Source organism: Apis cerana, linkage group LG1 (assembly GCF_029169275.1).
Source record: "Apis cerana isolate GH-2021 linkage group LG1, AcerK_1.0, whole genome shotgun sequence".
In the NCBI taxonomy this organism is placed as follows: Eukaryota; Metazoa; Arthropoda; class Insecta; order Hymenoptera; family Apidae; genus Apis; species Apis cerana.
In genome coordinates, this window is record NC_083852.1 from 15,083,776 (window position 1) to 15,105,242 (window position 21,467).

Genomic DNA, 21,467 nt, shown 5'->3' on the forward strand with positions numbered 1-21,467 from the left:
TCGTCGTCGTCGTCGTCGTCGTCGGGGCGTTATCGCGCGCGCGGTGTAGTAGCGGTGTGCGCGTTCGAACGAATACCAAGCCCCTTTCTCCGGGGCTGCATGCCTCCCTCCCCGCCACCCCCACCTGGAGTCACCGCTGACAACTTCTCATTGTCCGGGATTCAGCTTGACGTCGCGGGGACGTGCTCATTGTTAATTAAACTACGCGTCGCCGCCACCATTGCCGCGCACAACTCTCTCTCCCTCTCCCTCCCTCCCTCCCTCTCTCTCTCTCTCTGGCGTGTATACTCGCCCCGATAACTGGTGGGCCCTGCGGCGGGCGCGTATCGAACCGAGCGAGTAGCATTTTCTCCTCTTCCCGTCGCGAGAGCCCAGACACCACGTTTCATCGAGCTGTCGCTAATAACGCGCAGGTTTAATTACCACGGCGAATTAACGGCCGAGCCGATGGGATCCGCTCGGGCGCACCTCGGGGGTGCGAAGGAAAAACGTTTCTGCTGTTTTTTTTGGAAAGTTTTGGAAATGTCCAATGGGAGAGGGGAGATAGAGTGGATGACTGAGAGATACGGAGGTAAAAAGCCGAATAAAGGGATTTGATGTTTTAGTTATTTCAGGGGCGTCCCCTGAGCGCGTAAAAATTTTTATCAAGTGTTACTTTAATGATATGTTAAGAATGTAATGATCGTATGTGGTGGATATAATTATTAGATTCGTTTTAAAAATTAAGGAATATTATTTTACTTTGCGAATATTAATTGGTATTTTGTATATATTTGTACATATATTTTAATAACAAGTATAATCCAATAATTGTATAAGTTTCTAAGAGAGAAGAATTTTAAAAATATTTTAAACATCTATAACATTGTTCTATTTATTATTAAAGTTCAATCTATCTTGTTTTTTACCCTTAATCTAATCAATTCATTGAAACGTAAATTTATCCTTTTGTCTTCAATTCTACGTATACGAAAATAATTTATTCTATAAGTCACATTTTAATAAAATTCCTCTTATATTTGAATTCGTATTCATAATTGTATTCAAGTAATCTTAATCAGTCGATCTTGTTTCTAAATAGAGGAAAGTTCACACAAACATCATAGAGTAAAGAAAATAGCTCCCTTTCGATCCCAACTAAGCAAAGCAATCTGATCTACAACATACAAATAAAATCCAATACGAATGAATATTTGCAAAAGTTTCGGAAAAACCCGGCCCCGCTTTACGGGGTGCACGATCGCGATGGCCGTCCTAATTCTCACGATCGGGGTTCGCGATGCTCCTTAAGCGGGCCATAAAACGCAGGAAATTACCGGGTAGCAACGTCGTGACGTTGTTCCCGATACGAACCTTATCGTACGTAAGCTTCGTGCTCGGTGGTTCGCAAAAGGCGGTTGTGGGCTCGCGAGGGGTGGCGAGATAGAGGGTAGTTTCCTAAACCAGAGGGTCTTTCAACCGACCGTCTCACCGATTTTCCATTGTGCGTTGCTTTCCCCTTCTTCTCTTCATTATTCGGAATTTCCTAATTTCGAATTTTTTTCGAAAGTGCCTCTCCCCGCTGGAATTTCTCCAATTTCACCGTTCCTATTGGGAGGGGAAGAAGGAGAAAATACCGAGAAATACCAAAGTTGTAGGTCGAAGGAAGGAGGGGCGATTCGCAGAAACGTGGTGCCGTTCGAAGAATCCGGATCTACGACATCCGTGCAAATTAGCAGCTGGCTGCGACAGTATCCATGATCGCCGTGACACCGAGTAACCACTCGTCGCTCCATACATTCCTATCTTCCTCGATCCCCCTCCATCCTCTCCGTGACAGCGACGCGGGGATGGCTGTCGTCCACCCGTGCCGTTCCAAGGATCCTCTCCTCGAGCATATACACATATACATATATATATATATATCTCGATGAACAACGCCAGAGACTCGAACAGAGTCGTACACGTTCTGTTATTACGCGGAGGAGGGCATAAAACGAGAGGTCGCTAGCTCGTGGTCTGGCTCCATTCTTCCTGCTTCTTCTCTCGCCTGCTCTCGTCTCGTTCCTCCCCGTTACCCGGCATCGAGGATCGCCCGTTATCCCCCTCCTCGTCCGACGTTCGCCTTCCCCTCCCTCCCTTTCCTTTTCCCGCGTCTGCGGGGACGATAGCGCGGGGGAGGGGGCAGAGGGAGGCGGTGGAGAGCAGCTACGAGCTCTCTGGAGCCCCCGACAATACCCAGGAAATTACATAACTGTTGGAAATATCAACCAATACCAGTGCTCTGGCATAGCCGCGAGAGCCGGCGGCGGCGGTGGCGGCGTCGGTGGTGTCGGTGCCAACCCCTCCGTGGTGCCATTATTATAACTGGGTAGGTGGCGTATTATACGCGGCCGTCGGGGGAACTCAGGCGGGCGAACGAGATAGCACCGTGCCTGGAGAATGAAACGAGAAATTGAGTTGTGCTGAAAACGGGGAAAGGGGCTGCACGCCGCGGAAAGGGGCGCGCCGGAGACGCGGCCGACCGCCTCGACGACAGAAGCGAACCGCGGCCGGGCTCGAACAAATTTCCCCTCCCTTCCTCCGCCTGGTTTCTCCTCCAAGAGGGCAGAAAGGGGGGCAAAAAGCGGATAATACGTAATTTTGAATCGTGTCGTAAAAATCTTCGATTGGTTTACTTGTACCCGAGATTAAGGAAACTGGAACTGAATGTCGGCATCTCGATCCCATCGCTGTTGCACGACAGCATCGAGGAGAGATAGTGGTCCAGTTGTGCCGGTGGCAGCACGTCGAGTAATTCGCAAAAATTAATTACTAACTTGTTCCACGGGGGGAGAAGCTCGCGGACCGAGGAGACAAAGGAAAAAGGAGCTGCTTCAGGAATCGTCGCACAATGAAAACGGGAACGCGGGAGTTCCTCGAGAAAGGCGGCGCGCAATTGTGCGTTTCGTCGCACGATTGTCGTCCGATGTTGAAATTTCTCACCGTTTAATCAACCGCCTATTTAATCAGTTTTTAACGTTCCAGATTGGATGACGGGCAGGTATCGAATAAAAAAAATTAAAATTCAATTAAAATATGAATTTGCATGGAGACAATAGAAATTTAATACGAAAAAAAAAGATGGCAAATTCCAGAAGCGTTAAATAATTCCGAATCGGTTAGGAGATATAATAAAGCGGTGATAAAGGATATAATAAAGGACGCGAAAAATTAACAAACAACGGCGTTTATAATAAAAAAAAAGAAAACAGGAGTGGAAAGCGAGTGGAGGAAAAGTGGCGATACCGTGTGCATATCGATAAACCCGAACCCCTAAGGACATTTCAATTCGTATAGATACAGAAGGGTCCATAAAAACCGGTCGACGATATAAATAAGCGTTTAATGTTGCGCGTTTCTAAATTGAATCTCGGCCACCCAACGATCTGTGGACAAGATCCTTAGGGGTGAGATATCCGGGAAACTATTGCCCGACAGATATTGCCCTACTTCACGAGGGAGACGCGCGTACTCGTGACAAATCTTTCTCGGCGTTTTATGCACCCCATAAAAGCCGGCATCACATACGAAAAGTCAAGCGGCACGACGATGGACCCCATACGTTCTCTGTTTGCCTATTATGTACGGTTTACCGTGGTTTAACCAGGCTAAATCTGGTAGCCAGAGAGAGAGAAAGAGAGGGAGCCTCGAGAGACTTATGACCGTGATTAAGTGTGATGTATCGAAGAATGGATATCAAAAGTTGGAAGGGGTTCACCCTCGTAATTCCTCCTCCTCCTCCTGTATTCCTCGATATGAATTTTTCTCACGAAACTCTCGGGGTCGAAATATCACCCGCCCCTGAAATCTGAATTTCCGCCATTTGAATTTCCCCCCCGAAATTTTCAATCCGAGGAGGGGGTTAACAGCTTCTTACCCCGATTTTTCGCGGCAAATCATCTCGATAAATAAAATTCTGCCGGTCGGTGTCAGCGTTACGATTCCTGGGAATCGACGCCGTTGGAATTATATTTATAACCGTATTATACACCTTTGGAAATCCCGCCACCTGCGCCAGTTTCCACCCCCTCGATTTGAGTAATAGAGCCGCCGCTGTCCGAGACGTCCCCAGCTAAACGCTTTCTTATCGCGGCCACGGTGAAAAAGTGGATACGTCAAGGAACGTGACATTTAAACGCGCAACAGCTAATGAGTAAATATTCCAGGCGAGGCGGAAATGAGCTACGAGCGTATCTGCTCGCCGCCCGAGCCGCCATTATGCGTGCTTTTATTCATTAAGAAACAATCGAGCAGTCCACGTGGAATTGTTGCAAAAACTTCGAACGGGGGAAATTCTCGTTATTATAAAAAGACCTTAGTCGATTAATAGATATAATTCCGAATCTAATCTTTCCTTTCACGCGAATGACAGACCAAATTTGATCATAAGGTTAACTATCTCCTTATCCTTCTTTCCCAGCAAAGGATAATTTCGTACGCAATATCGAATAATATTCGTAAAATATAAATAGCGATTTCGCACAGATATATCCACCTAAAACTAAAACTTCTATCCTTTCGTGAATGGTCCGAGTGACGGAAGCAAATCGCAAAAATAACCGAGTAGACGATGGCGGGACGCGAGTTGAAGAGAGAGGCGGGAATGGAAACGGAATCGATACGCGGAGGGATGATAAAGTGGGCGAAAGACACGACGACGTAATGTCCCGCAGAAAGCGAACATTGTGCCGCGTAGCAAAAGGGGTAATTCCGTATAGTGTAGGAAGCCTTATTGGAAAAGGGTAGATAAGGGGGTTGGCACGGTGGGGCGGGTAGGTGTGAATGGGCGTGCAGGGGCGGGGGAGGGGGGGCTCGGTGTGTCGGTGAGCGCACACGGACAAGTGCGGTGTGGATGCACGCGCGTGTGGGTGGCGATGGGGGTGGCGTCGGCACGAGGGGGAGGAGGGGGCGGCAGCGTTGAACGGAAATTAAATATGCCTCACTCGATAAGTCACAGTACCATAGGAGGGCTCCGTATCAACGCCGGGAGATGAGCTATTGTGCTATTTTCGAGCGAAATCTCGGCGAGGCCATCCCCTCGAGTTCTGTCTCTCTGTGTAAAACGCTTCTCGCTTATTCCGTCGCAGAAGTGAACGGATATCGGTATGGTCGCTGCTTCCAACGCTTGATTCGACGGATGTTCCTTTATTTTTTTCTTCCCTCCTTTTTTTTCTTTTTTCTCTCCCGCTTCCTCTTCTCCTTTTCCAGTTTGTTCTCGAGGAAAGAGGAGAGGGGTATGTGTACGTGTATCGCGCGAATTTCCGGCGAAAGGACGAGGATCGATGGGTCTCTGCGAATTCTTCCCAGGTTTGTCATTTCTTTCCCCTGGTTTCGTCCCAATTTTTTCCCCCTTTTTTTGGTTTTGCAATTAACGGGGAAAGATGTGCGGCCGCGATTCATTCGCGCGAAGTAACGAGAGGGAGAGAGAGAGAAGTTAATTTAGCCGGACGGTAAAAGGGGGCGATGCGAACGGAATAATTATATCAGATTTATTATCAAACTTGGTACAACCGCGCGAACCCTTAGATAATAGGCTTTTTACGACTCGGTCGCACGAACTACCCGATTCGAAAGTTACGATACTGTAAAGCTCTCTTTACGAGGCCATTACCCGGGAGCTGTTACTCATATTTTTTCCCCCCTCAAACGAATCGAGAGACACTTTCAACAATAATATCGGAACGAAACGCTTTATCTAACTATTAAATATTAATTAAATATCAATTCCATTTACCAGCTTTTTTTTCCATAAGCTATTTTTTCCATAGCTTTTGATATATCTAATCGGTTTAATTTAATTGGCTATGTTATTCTCGCTACTGTTATATATTTAAAGATCGAGCATTTTAAGATTTGAAATTAATATAGGTCTGTTTAATTCCCTGTTGAGACTAGAATTAATAAAAATAATTCGACCGTATATCGATTTCCAGTTACAAATTCGTCGAAAAGATTCACAAAAGATAAATACGAAAAATGTAATAATTCTTCTGGTTTGTGTTGTAATAGAACGTCACCCTATTCGAGGTAACACAACGAGTTCCAAAAGAAGAAGAAAACGATTTCACATAAACGCGTCGCCTCTACGACAGAATCGTTTGTGCACGGGGACACTTTCGAATATAAACGTCCACTCGAGCTGCAGAATCGATGCTCTCGAGAGATCATAACCGTGGCTCGAGTGGCCATTCACGCTGAAAAACTCTCCTGAATGAATTCGTCCCGTGAAATCCCGGACAAAGCCTCGTACGGTCGGACATCTTCATCCAGCAATGATTTTCCAAAATCCCCACCCGCTGAAAAGAACCGCTATTCACGCTCGAATCGAATTGTTGCTTATTCTTGCGGCAATTGTTAATGAACTCGTCCCTGAAAGGCTTCTTGTCACACTTGTCTCGATACTCCATGTTCTCCAGACGGAGTTATCAACCCCTTCTGTACACAGCGAAACACCACGAATAATTCTTGGCCGAAAAATAGATCTTGAAATTTTTACAAACTCGAAAAGAAAAATTTTTCTTCGAAGAAACTTTATTTTCCCTATTTACTTCAATTACGAACGAAGAGTCCGAAGAGTCTCGCAATTTCATTTAAACGCGACCTTAACCTGAAAATTCTTGAAAAAAGATGGGCGAAAGAGAAGTTAATCGAGCTGGAAGAAAATCGCTGTAGCGGAGGACGGATCCCCTGGAAATATTACCGAAACATTACCAAAGAACGGCCCCTCCATAATGCGGTCATTAGGATCGAAGTCGTGACAGGCACTCGATCGGGACGAAGGCGGCGGAAAGCCGAGGAAGCGAAAAATGAAACAGCCTCACGGGCCAGTGAGCTCGAGCTCTCTTTCTCCTCGTTTATAAATCCGACATAATGCGGCCCGAACTGAGATTATTTCACGATTTATCACCTCGGGCTCGGTGAATGCGTAGGGTGGTCTATTAGGTATCGGGAGGGTGGCCGGCAAGATGGCGGCCAAGACGAACAATTGCGTTACGGGCCGATGACAAATGACGCGGGAACCGTCCCTCTGACTTACGACTTTTCCTTTGTGCACCGCCTAAAACCGATACCGACTCAGGTGTTTTCCAGAGGAAAATTTTGGATTTTTCACGGGTCGAAACTTTCACACCGTCTTTGTCTGTACGCTTCGACCGGCGGAATATGGAAATTTGTTGTACGAATTTACGAAAGGGAAAGAAAAGAAAAGATCCATTTTTGAAATATTACACACAATGTGTATGAAATATCCTTAATGCTAATTTAAAAAGTAATTTATCAAATAAGTTTTCTTTTATTTTACTTCAAGCTGTTATAAATAGATTCCTTCTTTTTGCAATATCCTCAATTTCATTACAATCAATGAATTACGTTAATTTTCGTATATACATATACAAATCGTTTTTCATGGCCACATTAATGATCCAATTTCATCGAAATATCAATTACTTCTTCGGTTACCTAGTTCACAAATAAACGAAATTTCAGGAAAGGATCATGTCATTGAATGTAGATTATATAAAAGATATAAAAGAATAGAAAAAAAGGAAAAAAAAAAAAAGAAGAAGAGAAACAATGAACGTCGGTGAATATTCATTACCCATACCTCTGGAGAACGGCACATAAATAATAAAATATTGGTTTATCAAAAGCGAATTAGCAAATTTATCAGGTAAATTAAAAATGGAAATACATCGAGTCGAGGTCGAGATCGAAGCATAATGTTTCCGGCGATTGTCGAACTGATTATCGAATCGATTAGAATAACGGTATAAAATAATTGGAATACAATCACTTAACCATCGGCAAAAGGTCAATGCCTTGGATCAGCCCGGTAAGACATTGACCTTTTGTATGGTCAACGGTCAAAAGGACACCACAAACACACGCGCGAATTGTAAATATCGCTGTTTATATCGAAAAGAAAAGAAAAAGAATCGGGTTAATCAAAAATGGAACTGGAAAAATGGATCGTTAAAACTTGGTCACGATCGGTTTACTGAAAGGTTAATCGTAACGTCGATCCACGTTTCCATCTCTTTCCCAATTTCAGAGGGAATCGTCCTTCGTTGCTTGCCGTTCCAATCGTCAAAAAACCCATCCCGAGTCGAATTTGCCGTGCTTGTGTCGACAGAGGTCGCACGATCACGCGGCGCAAGATGGACGGCTGCCCCGCTTCTTCTCCCTTTGGTTGCGAAACGGGAGCGATACGAGGAGGAGACGAGTCGAGGAGAGGAATCGAAGAGCGGGGAGGGAGAAGCCGTAGAATAGGAGGGTGGAACAAACGGAGGGCGGAAAGAAAAAAGGAAAAAAAAGGGGATAGACGATATCGTCCGCTCGAGAAACGAGAGCTGCCAACCGGTGAACACGAGCCAGGTGCAAAGTGACTCTCGTAGAGTTCTCTGAAGACAGAGGAGGAACGTTGTCGCTGCGGAGGTTGGCCGAGGAGGAAGGAGAGAACGGCGAACAGAGTCCTCGTATGTCGGCCAGAAGTTTCTCGGAACACAATCGCATATAATACATATGCAATAGTCCCGCTGGAGTCCGGCCTCCTGGTCCCGAACGGGTGTCCAGAACGGACACCGAAGCTGGACATCGTTGGATCGTGCAACATGGCCGCTCGCCGAGGCGAGCCCGCTGGCCTCGATAATTGAAGGGCAGCCTCCCGAATCCCTTTCCACCTCCTTGTTCCGGCATCGTTCTCTCTTTTTTCTCTTTTTTCTTTCTCTCGAGCCTGCTCCTCGGTTATGAGAGGGGGGATAATGTTATTAAAAGTCCTCGACGTTTCCTAATCTATTTCAGATATGGAGCTAATCAAGATCACGTTGACCGAGACGCTCTAATTGTGAATCCATCTTAAAGGATCGAAGTGTATGTATATATATATATATAAGTTGGGCGTTCAAGTTACGTGGAAGTGTCGATGCATCGGTTCCCATGCATTCGAGATACGTGGGTGATAGAGCAGAAGAGAGAATATTCGAACGAGATCCACTTAACAAACAAGGCTTAGTCACCGATCGAATCTCGATAATATTTAATTCCGATTTTCTCGCGCGCACGCCGCCTGCGAGAACGACGGGGGACGTCAGGAAGCCCGGTTATCTCCCGACTTATCGTCAGATACAATAATGGGCCGGGAAAATGTCCCCGGCGCACAATAATGGCCTGTTAAAAGATCCTTCTTCCCTCTCCCTCCCGCCACGTGTACACCTTTCTATCCTTCTTCGCCTCCCTCTGACCCTCTGCCTTCTTCCTCCTCCTCTGCTCCCTCTTACGCTCCATTCCTCGCGATCAGTGGCGTACCACCTCGGCGACAGCCGAAGAAGTTTCGCAGAGGTTTGGTAAACCAGTGTAAGTAGATGTATCTTCTGAATTTTTGCCAAATTGGCAATATCTTGCAATCGAGAAGCTTTTTTATTCGTAACTCTAAAGTAGGAAAGAAGGTGAAAAAATATACATAAGCGTTCGTTCCAATTGAAGGCATCGTTAAAGAGGGATCGTTGACTGAAAAAAACTGAAACGAATGTATCGATCATTGATTAATTGTGTCGAACTTCGATCGTAAAATTTTTCTTTGGATGATGAGAACGAGGAAATTGTCAAAAATAAATCCTTTCCCTCATTGATCAGCATCCGTAATCGAGACGAACAATTTTGCTGGTCCAAAATTAAACGAAACCGACTCTTCAGAGACACGCGGTCAAAATATCTGCGAATAGATTACGCCGGTGCAGATATTACACGCGCGTGCGTGTACAAAGGCCTGAGAAAGGCAGTTACACGCGCGCGGGAGAGCAGGGAGAATGGCTGCATCCTGTCGGGGGTTGATTCGTATTACTCGTGTTTGCCGAAGGGATTTCGGCCTTCCTCGTTACAGGGGGGAAAAATAATTAAAAGCGTTTATCTTGCGTAATCCTGGCCACGGGATGGAACCCACCAGCAGTAAGGGTGTCCAACGCACCTGCAATTTTTCGACCAGCCATGATAGATCGTTAAGAAAATACCGTCTTTGACGATCGCCGTTAATGAATCTCCCTCGTTGAAAAACGAACGAACGGAAGTTTTCATCGATATTTTTTCTTCGATTAAACGGAAGATGTAGAATTTTACTATTAAAGTTGTTTCCCTTTGTTGCTGGATATTCCAGATTTCAAGTTGAAATAAACGAACGATCTTTCGATCATCGATGTTATTTTAGCTAAAGAATTTTGTTTTCCAAAAATTCTATGATGTTAGAGAGAGAAAGAGAGAGAGTTCTGTAGAAGATTCGAGATTTTTTTAAAGATAACGAGGGTAACGAGCGGGACAATCGGGACATAGATGTCGCGGATCTAACGAGTTTGGTTAAAATTCAGGGTCGGCCGATTGCCAAACACTTCCGCCGATGAATATTTATCAAATTTACCGATTGTTGTCTCGACACAGGACGAACGTTGCATTCGTTCCTTCTTTATCTGTGTGCCTGGTTTATGCATATGCATGCGGACTCGGGCGTTGATTTAGAAAACAATATCCACGTTATTTGTCCCTTTGCATAGAATCTCACGGCGCGTAAGAGAGTTCACAGTTAAATAAATTCCTTCGTGTTGCATGCAATTTCCATCGATTCGACCGGTGGAATTAACATTGGAAATTTCTATTGTTTCAACGCATCTCGTATCATCGTTTCTTTTATTTTAATTCCTTTTTTTTTCCCCCAATCGGAAACCTTCCTTCGTTTCTTGAATATCAATTGCGGGTAAAAAGATGTGAAAAATGATTCTTAAGTCCTTGTTAAGAAACGTCGGCGCTAATTAACGAACGAAAAAGTGCGAATCTTTCTCACTTTTGGTCCGATCGATCGACGTATAATTTTATTCTCACGTAATATATTCCTTCTTCCTCCGGATTTGTAAATCGCACAACAATTTTATCGAAGTTTGAAAAATAAAAATACTCGCTAGATAAATTACATCTTCTTCGCTGATAATATCAACGAGTTTTAAACAAATTCACATCGAGATTTGAAAAATAATATTTCTCGCTACTCCGAAAAGTTGAGAGTCTTCCAGAATAAGATCGTAAACGTCGGATGGCGCATTGAAAGCCCCGAGGCCGGCTCACAATGTGGCACACGGGCAACGGTTTTGCAAAGTCTAAAATTGCAACTCGATTCTTCTATTTTACGAGCGCCGTGACAGAGCCGGCCGCCGCTTAATTGGGCAATTACTATTCCGAAAATTGACAGCGCAGTGAACCGCTATTTAACCAGTGGCGTGTGTCAAAGAAAGGGTAAACACGTCCCGTGGCCAAACACGGGACGGCAAAATGGTACACGAGCCGCACGTTACCACTCTCGCCTCTACAAATACAAATTTAACCCGCGGCCCGCGTTTTACGACCGAGACATAGCGCTCCAGCGAAACGTCTGTCTCGTCCTCATCGCAGTTCCCGCACATCCAGGGACAGCTTGCACGTATTTACGGTGTGGTAGAGAGTGGTACGGACCAAGTATTCCCAATCTCGTGCGGGGAAAGCTGCGACAACGCTGGAATCTCATTTTTTTCGCTCGAATAATTCGAGGAAAAAATGCCCGAAACAAATCTTTGGAATCGTTTCTTTTTTTTTTATTCTTAGTCGATAATAACACGAATCCTAGCGTCTCGTTGCATTTCGTCGAATATCATGCTTCACTTTCCAATTTTAATTATTCGATTAAGGAAAAAAAATTTTACAAAAGAAATTTCTTTTGCTTGCGCCATCAACTTTATAACCTCTGACTCGACACCAGGCGAATTTTTCTTTTTTTTCGATTCCATGATTAAAATTGCAAAACGTTGAACGTCGATAATTGTCAATAATGAATTTTTCAAACAAGACGAATTATTGATTTTCTACGACAATAAATATAATAATTCGTGATGTTGAAAACGGTCGTAAAAACAGAAACAGAAGGGTACGATCGAAACGAAATAGCGGCCCGCTATATGGTCGAGCATAACGAGGCGAACGTGTATAATTAATTTCATTAATTTGTTATCGATCCCGACATTAACATCGGATTCGTTCTAACGAGCGCACGCGGATCGTAAATCTGATGGCGATCGTTTTGATCCAATGAAATTAAACTTTATCGCGATTCCAACGTCCCCTCCATAACGGACGACTTTCACTTCGCGTTACCATTGACTATGACTACTTAACGTCACGTATCGAGCTACCGTAGAAAAAGTAAAGACGAAAACTTTTATCCTCGAAACAAATTTTATATACCGTTCCGTTGAACGCTCGCTCTCTTCAACTTTTCCCTCGTCAGACGCTACACCGTCGATCCTTTTAATTTTTTTCTTTTTTATTTAAAAGAATTTATAAATGTGAATACAATTTGGAGAAAGAGAGTGAAAAAATACGAGACTTTATCGGCGACATCCTGCGAAATTGAGCGCGGGGAACAGGATAAAGGGTGAATCGAGTAAACGAGATTGTCCCAGGGTTCATTGTTCCGTTTAATTTCGTTGGGCCCCGAGGAAGGGCTTTAAAGTTTTGAAGCGTTAATCGGCAATTTCGCGGCGAAGAAAAATCTTGATGATGTTACGGTGAACTAATAACGTAAATACAGGTCGGATATATTCGAGGAAGGTAAAGTAAAGCCGCTTCAGCGTGGCGGACAGTTAATGGGACCACCCGTAGCCGTACTCTAATACCGGCACGATTAAATGCAGACAGGATATTAAACTACGCTCTATACACCGAGATCATAACATACACATTTTGACAATGCATCGTCAGGGCAATAAAGTAAAATCGTAAACCTCTTGCAACAGTTATCCACGACTACGGGTTTCGAACGGGTGTCGTATAAGCGGTTATGCGGGCCCATAACGATCGAAAGTTTACAAACGATCCTTTGAAATGTGTGGTCAATCACATTTAACGCGGCCAATTTTTAACGAGCGACCGTTCTTTTTCCCTTTTTCTTCCCCCTTTTTTTCTTCCTCCATCTCCTGAATCACGTTGCAATTCCAACGTCGCCCCATTTTAGAAACGATCGATTCAAAAACTGGTTCGTAAAATAATGCACTTTTTACTTGACACGTGAGAGTTGGATAACTACCTCACTCGAGTTCAATACGAAAATTTCTTACAATCTCATCCTGTGCAAATATTACTACCAATTCAAACTATTTCGTCACACCTCGAAACCGTTGAGCGAACTCGATCTTGCGTAATCCGTAAAGGGAAAGGCAGTTTTTCGATCCTCCGTGCGATTCTCTCTTTTTTTAAAAATCGCATCCACCTCGGAGAATATCTTCGGATCGTCCAACTCGAGGAGAGCGGTTCGTCTCTCCCGGAATTACCCCCGGAGGTAGGAGTAAAAATTGGAGAGGCAATAGAGAGGCCGAGAGGTGACAGAAATCGAACGAGCAACGGTACTCGCCGAGCGGGGCGTTTGTTTCCCAGCGGTACAACTGAAATTCGAGTCGGCAGATCTAATGGTGGCAGAGGCGAGCCATCACGTACGTGGCGGGAGGGGAACGGTGCTCTCGGGGCACCCGGGGCCACCGTTACGGGGACACGAAAAAGAGAAATGGAAATCACACGGAGCAGAAGAAAGAAACTCGTGTCGTGTTACCGCGGGCATTAGCTAACGCGCGTGTCATCGCGCCGCGGATCGAGAATGGGACACGCGAGAAATTCGCGGAAAGAAATCGTTCCCCTGCACGGGCAACGGGCACGCCAGCGATTTCTGCGCCGCTGCTTCCAATGGCCAACCTTCGAATTCGATACAAGTAAATCCAACTTTTCTCCTTCGCGATTTCTAAATCGAGACTCGAGCCGCATAGAAAACTAAGTGTAACGAGGATGTATGAAATTCCTGCAGCGCAATAGCGGGAATAAATCAATTAAATGAATTATACGTTTTATTCTTTATTGATAAAATCGAGGTTTTTTTCTTAAATATTCAGTCAAAAATTTGTACGAACGAATATGCTTCTCCCGCCTGCTAAGCTTAAGCTTCTTCCAATTAGAAGTCCGGCGATTCTCTAATTCTCTGATCGAAGTAATTTAATTCAACGAATCGAAGGAACGATAAAGAGCGTTCAGAGAGGAATTGGGGGGAGAAAAAAGAGAAACGAGACAATTTATCAAGTCGCGAGTTAACACAATATCGCGTTAAGGATGAAGAGATCCCGAGCCGGGGAAACTCGCTTTCGAGATGGCTACTCGTATTTTCTCCCGGCTTGATTCACGAGCCGCTTTAAACCACTTTTCGTACATAAAGAGGGATATGCAAGATGTTTCGTGATACGACGGCAGGCTCTTAAGATGAAATACTGTTATCAGGAACGGCACGAACCGCAAGGATGATCCGCGGCCGCAAATCCGTTCGGCATAATTGTCTTCCACGAATATATATTTCGCGTGTATAAACGGGACCACTCCCCACTGGCGCGTTTTTCATTTTTCGCAATATAAAAGGGCGAAATCAAGCATAATAAAACGCGACGATATCGTTGGCCGAGCTTTTTCCTCAATTTCATTTCTCACAATTTGCATTTTCATACCGTTGAGCGGAAGGAAACGCGTCCATCGAAATCTTTTCTTGTTACGGGGGATCGGGAGAATTATAGAGGCTCGTTGGATTATTAATTTCCTATTCTTTTTCTCGAGATGAAAATAAAATGAAAGGAAAGATTTCCGTCATATGCAACGTGGATAAATTTTAGAAATTATCGATTTGTTCTTTCTCTAATTGGTGATCTCTTTCTTGAAAGTCTTCTTCATTCGTTGAATTTTTTTACTTGGACAGAAAATTTTTGAAGAAATTATCGTGTACGTACGTAATTATCACTGGATATAACAAAAAATTAATACGTACGATCTTTAATTTTAATAAATTTTTAAAAATATAACGTTAAGATCAATAATTGATCCTCTTACATCGTCTTAGAGATGAAATATGAAACTGAAAATATTGTTTTCTCGATTGATTTAGTATTATTATATACAATTTTCTAAACATTTAAGCGTACGAAGATCAGTTTACGTTTTCCACCTATGAAACGCAATCAGAATAATAACAAACATATCGATATTTCTTGAATATTAAGAAGATCCATTCGAACTCTTCACTAACTTTCATTCTCATCAATCTCGATATCCAGCATTGAAAAATATCCAATTCGCGCCTTTCAAATCCAGTCATCGATGTTCGCGCCGCGGAGGAACGCAGTAGTCGGAGGAGAACACCGTGAACGCGCCTTTTAATCTTGTTTCTTTCGAGCGTCGGGCATTTTTCTGAGAACTCTCTCTCTCTTTCACTCTCTCCCCTCCCCTTGCCCCACCTGAGAACGAGAGAGAAGGAGAGGCGAGGGCGACCAGCCGGCCGTCTATTTTCGCCCCCGGAGACGACTATGCTGAAACGTTTAAACGGCCCCGCGGTGACAAACGCCACGAACAGATAGGCGCAGGACAGAGCGGAGGCTCGCGGTGCAACTCGAACGGATGCTTGTACCATTAACCGCAGACCGCAGATTGGGATAGATCTAGAGGGGCCTAATGGAGTCGTTGTAACCGCGGGAGAGTGAAACAGAGGAGGAAAAGAGGAGGAGGAGGGAAAGAGAGAGAGGGGAAAAAAGACGAACGAAGAGATCTCGTATCTCGTGTCAAACAAATATCGTCGTTCCCACAAAGTCTCGTGAAGGGTGTACCATCTGTTTCGCTCCGGATGGATCCACGATTACACAGTTCTTCTTTCGCTTTGCGGTTTAACAAGTTATGCGTTATACCGTCCCTCCCGGTGTAAGTACACGTGTCGTGACGATTAGGTTTTATGGAAGCGTGCAAACAAGCGATTCCTCAATGTCGTGGAACGAGCATGGGTGTTTTGATCGGATAAACGATGGTTTCTTTTTTCTTTCTTTTTTTAAATCGTCAAGGGAAATAATAAAAATTAAAATTACCGTGTTTCTTAGAGACAAATCAATCACTTTTTTCAGAATATCGAACGAGTCGAGTGATTTGATCCAATTATCGCGTTTCTCCCCGGTTTAATCCCTGATCCAATCGATCAATTTTGTAAAAAAAAAATGTGAACTAATGGAAACAATCGTTAACCAAGAATTAATAAAATAAAGATTTCATTGTATTATCGTAAAACAAAAAAAAATGCTAAAAATATTGTATTTATATTACGAAAAAATAAACAAATAACAATTTATTATTGCTAACCAACCAATTTTCCAAAGACAGTCCCAAAGACAAGGCTGGAATCCTAATCCAGATTATTATCCCAACCATCCTAGCCATCGTTCCATCTGATTATCCAAAAAAGGGAAGAAGGAAGAAAAAAGGGGGGGGAAAAAAAAAAAAAAGAAAAGGAAGAGAGTAAAAAGGAGAGAAACGGTACGAAACACAATGAACATCTCATCACGAGGACAAAACCCGTCGCATAAATCTTTGAGAAGCGTAATTGAATTTCTTCTTAGGAGGATCGGAGGGACGTCGTTGTTCCCTTCCCCTGAAAAGGATTCCATTTTGAAGGATCTCGTAGTTACGGCACTGCACACCTCCCTCCCCTACGTGACGTTCCATCCTCGTCCCACCCGTGGTGGATGGGCGACGTTTTAACCCGTGCGCCGGTCTTTGCCGGGATATCATCTGGAAGGTGAGACGCAGCAGAGAAGCGCACCCGGTACGGTGGACTAATTGGCCGATAAATCAACCTCCGGCTTACCTTCTCTCCACCGTTGCTCCGCTGGACCTTTTAGACTCATAGGTGGACTTTCCGGACGTTAAGGTATACACGCGCCCCGAGTCTAATTTTGAACGGCGGCACTTGGACCACTTGGAGAAATTCACGATACAAGCCGTGTCGTTTTTCGACAAACCCTTTTTCCGCGCCATTGCCGCGTTCCAATTACGATACCTTTTTTTTTTTCTTCCCTTTTCTTTTTCCGAAACGGCCTCGTTGCTGTTCCTTTCTAATCTATCGATTTCGTCGGGAAAAATTGTATGTTATGAATCATCGTTGAACGGTAATAATAAATATTAAATTTTAAAATAAGACTTGCGGATTAACAGTGTGAGTAAAAATTAGATAATTAGATTAAAATTTAGCGTATTATAATTGTGAATTTAATTCTGATCATTTATTATCAAATAACACGAGATGAAAGATTTTGTAATTATATTTGGAATAAGTAAAATTAATTTGTTCAGTTTCTTTCTTTCTTTCTCCAGATTTATCGTTTTTTAAAATATATATAATTGGAAAATAAAAGATATTATCGAAACGTTATTAATTGTTTTCTTTCAGACACTAAGTATATTATTTCTAGGTATGTTTAACATTGATAAAATGATATGTTAATAAACTTTTAAAAAAAAAATTTCCTTTCTCCGTATTTTTCTTAACGAAACTTATTAACATACATGAACATAAATATAACTTATTAAGATTAAATCAACGTATAATGTTAATATAATTAACATTTTAAATGCAAAGTATCAAGCATAAAAATTATGGTAAAAATGAATAAAAACACATTGATAAAGATAATAATGCAACAATTACGTCAATCGTATTGAAACAATCGATAAAAGAAGATATATATGCATAAATAGGCAATATTTAAATCAATTCAAATTTGAAAAGAAAATGAAAATTATAAAAAAATTGCAATAAAATTAAAATAATCTTTATTAAAGACGTTGAAATCGTTCTTTCTTGCCAAGAAATAACGATCTTATAACGAAAAATCCAATTTGTATTACAAATTACAACGATATCTTTAATTACGACAATCACTTTGCGTTTCACTTGCAAAATATGAAGACACGGTATATCCCCCGAGTTTATCCTTCCTTTCATCCAATCTCGACCAAAGCTACGCATACGTTCGCGTATTTAATGCACCAATCAAGTCTCGGACAGAACGAGAGACTGTCAGAGGCGAGAAGTTCGTCGAAACGAGCACGACGAAGATATTTTATCAGCGAGCATCGAGATCACCGCCGATAACTGACGATGCGAAACTCGACATATATAAATTCTCCGCCTCTCTACTCTAACCGATTTCGTATTTTCGCGAAAATTCTACTCCTTCTCTCGTTTCTTGAATTAACAATTCGTTATAACACGCCATCTTGCAACCAAACCTAACCGTTTCTCACCTTTCAAGAAAGATGATTCAATCAAAGATAATATTTAAATATTACTAATTTAAACGACACGCTCCTCATTATACACGAAACTATGTAATCCAAAAAAAAAAAAAAAAGAAAGAAAAAATACATTTCATCGTTTTTCAATTTCGATAGCATCGAAGAAACGTTCACGAAGGCCGTCCACCAAGCCGATGAGATTTCAATATCGCACAAAGCAAATCGAGGATCATCTCGTTCGTGACAGTTTTAATAATCGGCCATCGGCGAGTCCAAGATTATCGCGGCGAGACGATCGGCCCCCGGTGCTCCCGTAATTTGTGTTTTCGTTATTGCGTCCGATTCCTGTTCCCCAAAGGCACGGGGAGAACAACGACGGTATCTGGTGTCGCGGAGCAGCCGAGAATGCGAGAAACCTCCGCCGCGTGTGGAACAGGTTCTTCGTTTTCCGGGGGCAGATCGGTGTTCGCTTGTTACCGCGGACGGAGAGGAGAAGAATGGAGAAAAACGAAGAATTAAGAGGGAACGAAAGGAAAGAAGGAACGTGTGTGTGTGTGTGTGCGTGTGTATGTGTGTACGTACACATATACGTGTGCTCGAACACCGAGAACGGCGAGTACACGTGTGTACACGGCGCACAAACACCAGCGCGTACGCGCACTAATCGCATCGAGCGAACTTGTTGGAATTAATTGGTCCGGCCAATTAACGCTCACGGCCTGAAACGCGTCGAGGGCAATGAAGGCGCACGATTGGCCTGTCCCCCGCCACCCTTCGACGCTCGATATCCTTCGGCACCGAGCGAGCTTCCTGCGAATCCCCTAATTAATTTCGACTCCGCGATCCTTCGCAGAAAATCGGATGCTATTCCGCGTTGAGTTGCGATGGAGGAACGATCCCCGTCACCTCGATCGATCGCTATCGGTTAGATCCTAGAAGATAGGTTTGTGGGAAAGTGCTTTTAAGGATAATTCGTTTAAGGAGTACATCGGGCGAGATCGGGCAACGAATGGAACGGGTTTTAAAGTTATTAGACATTTAAATCGAATGAAGCGTAAATTAACTCAAGGAATAGTTTATCCTGGAATTAATCGCCAACCTTTGTATCCTAAAAAAGAGATCGTTTCCCGATCTCCAAACAATCGTGATTCTATACTTCCGTTCTTATGTGTTTTTCTTCCATTTGAAAAATAGAGAAAATTTGGAATATCGGTTTGTTCAAGACTGATAAACTTTTATATTTTAGATTTATTAATAATGAATAACGAGAGATAAGCGAAATTTTGGTTTAATTGAAAAATAAGGATTATAGCATAGTATTCCAATTTATTTTTATTTTATGAGATTAAAAAAATAGATAAATAATAAGATTTCTTTTTACAATCCACAGAAATGTAAAAATATAATGCAAAAATCACAGCATAGGAACAATCATTAAATAAATATCTAATTTTAAATCTTAAAATTTATTTGTAGAAATTAGAAATGTCATTTATTGTAATCAAAATATTCTTTTTTTTATCTTTGCCTATTGGTTAATTCTTATTATTTATCATATCAAATTAAGTAATATTAATAATTTTTTAAATAATTTGATATTCCAAATCAATATTCCAAATACGCAACTTTGCTGATCAGATCTCTTATTATTAAATTCATATTGACTTTAGAAAGAAAATTCAATAAATTTTTATAATTCATCTGCTTTTCCTATTTTCCAAAAACTTGCTATAATTACTCATATGTCATTTAATATTGAATAATTTTGAATAGATTCGTATTTAATTTAATATTTATTTACAAAATATTAATAAATAGTTATATCGAAAAATTGTTGCAATTATATTGTTCGACTATAATTATTTAATTTTTCAATCGTTAATCGTTGCTCTTTTTTAAAAACCGCGCCAAAAGTGTAGAAATACATAGCTTAACTCATAATCCACGTTTATTTCTTTTCTTAATATCCCTTATATACCTATTTCTTCTCGTAAATTCAATTCATCGAAGAATGTTATCTCTTAATAAAAATTATTATTTGTAAAAAAAATATTATTTATACGCTTTAATAACCGGAAAGGGATTGTGAAAGAAAAGGATATTAGAATATTCTAGAATGGGCAGAAAACACAACTCTTAATCCTATTCAAAGGAAAACGTTACATCCCGCGATAACTCGATTATTATGGAACATATTGATTCATGTATGCTGCACGAAGCGGGGAGCAAAAAGCGAATTTGAATCGGCCGGTAAAACAATGAAATAACGATGTAATCTTCGACAATGGATGGCATAACCGGCCGTAGTCGCGCGTTGTCCGCTTGTTAACGATGAAATATTACGTATGTACGGCAGCTGTCATCTTACTTGTCCTTTGACGGCATATTTATACCGGTTTCACCCTGTTGCGCGGCGCCTGATCGCCGATAATGGATGCCCCTCGCTAATACGCCTCGTTTGCGAGACGCTTTTACGCTTCTGATTCCGTTCCTAACATAAGCAACCTAAATTTTCGTACAAGTAGAATCCCAAGTCCAATTATCGAGTATTTAAATATCGAATACAAGGGAAATGGAGAAGAAGAAAAAAAAAGAATAGAAATCAAATCATTAAAGTCCGAATGAAATTCAAAACTAAAAACATGGTCGTTACGAATAGTTTTCCAATTCGACTGATTTATTTTGTGACACGAAAGATACGGTATCCCGTTATCGGGAAAATAAAAAAAAATAAAATAAAAACACGAAAAAAAAAATTGTAACACGCGCGTGAAGTTAAAACCGCTCTTTTTGCGAGACAACCGAACCGGAAAGGTTTGAAACAATGTGGAAGTAGAGGGCTTATCGATCGCGCACGATTGATCGACGTGTATCGAAATCCTTCGTGGATCTAACAGACTGTCTTTCGCGGCACATTTATGCCGGGTTTCCACTGTGCATGACGTCCGATGGACGATAACCGGCGCGCGCGCTAATACCACCAATCAGGAACAGAACGGGATCGGGAATCGGTAATCAGGATCGACGTTCGCGTTCTCCAAGAGGCCATTACTCAAAGATCCGACATACCGGCAAAATAGGTGTCACATGACGATTAAACCTGCCCAAAGCTGAATTTCTCGTTAACCTATCTGTGGTTTCTAATATGTATAATATATTACTGGTATACAGAGAAAACGTATTCGATCATTTCAAATTCTATACTATTCTATTTGCTTTTAATCAAAAGTCAAAAAAAAGAATTCATTAATGATTCTGATTTCAAAATTAAACGAAATCAATTTCGATTATTCAAAATT

At 42.2% G+C, this 21,467-nt stretch overlaps 1 protein-coding gene across 1 annotated transcript in view; it reads right to left on the minus strand.

The window, feature by feature from the left end:
- Positions 1-21,467, minus strand: part of LOC108003577 (probable serine/threonine-protein kinase irlB) — a 31,109-nt gene that overhangs the window by 6,394 nt on the left and 3,248 nt on the right. The gene's annotated exons all lie outside the window — the stretch shown is intronic.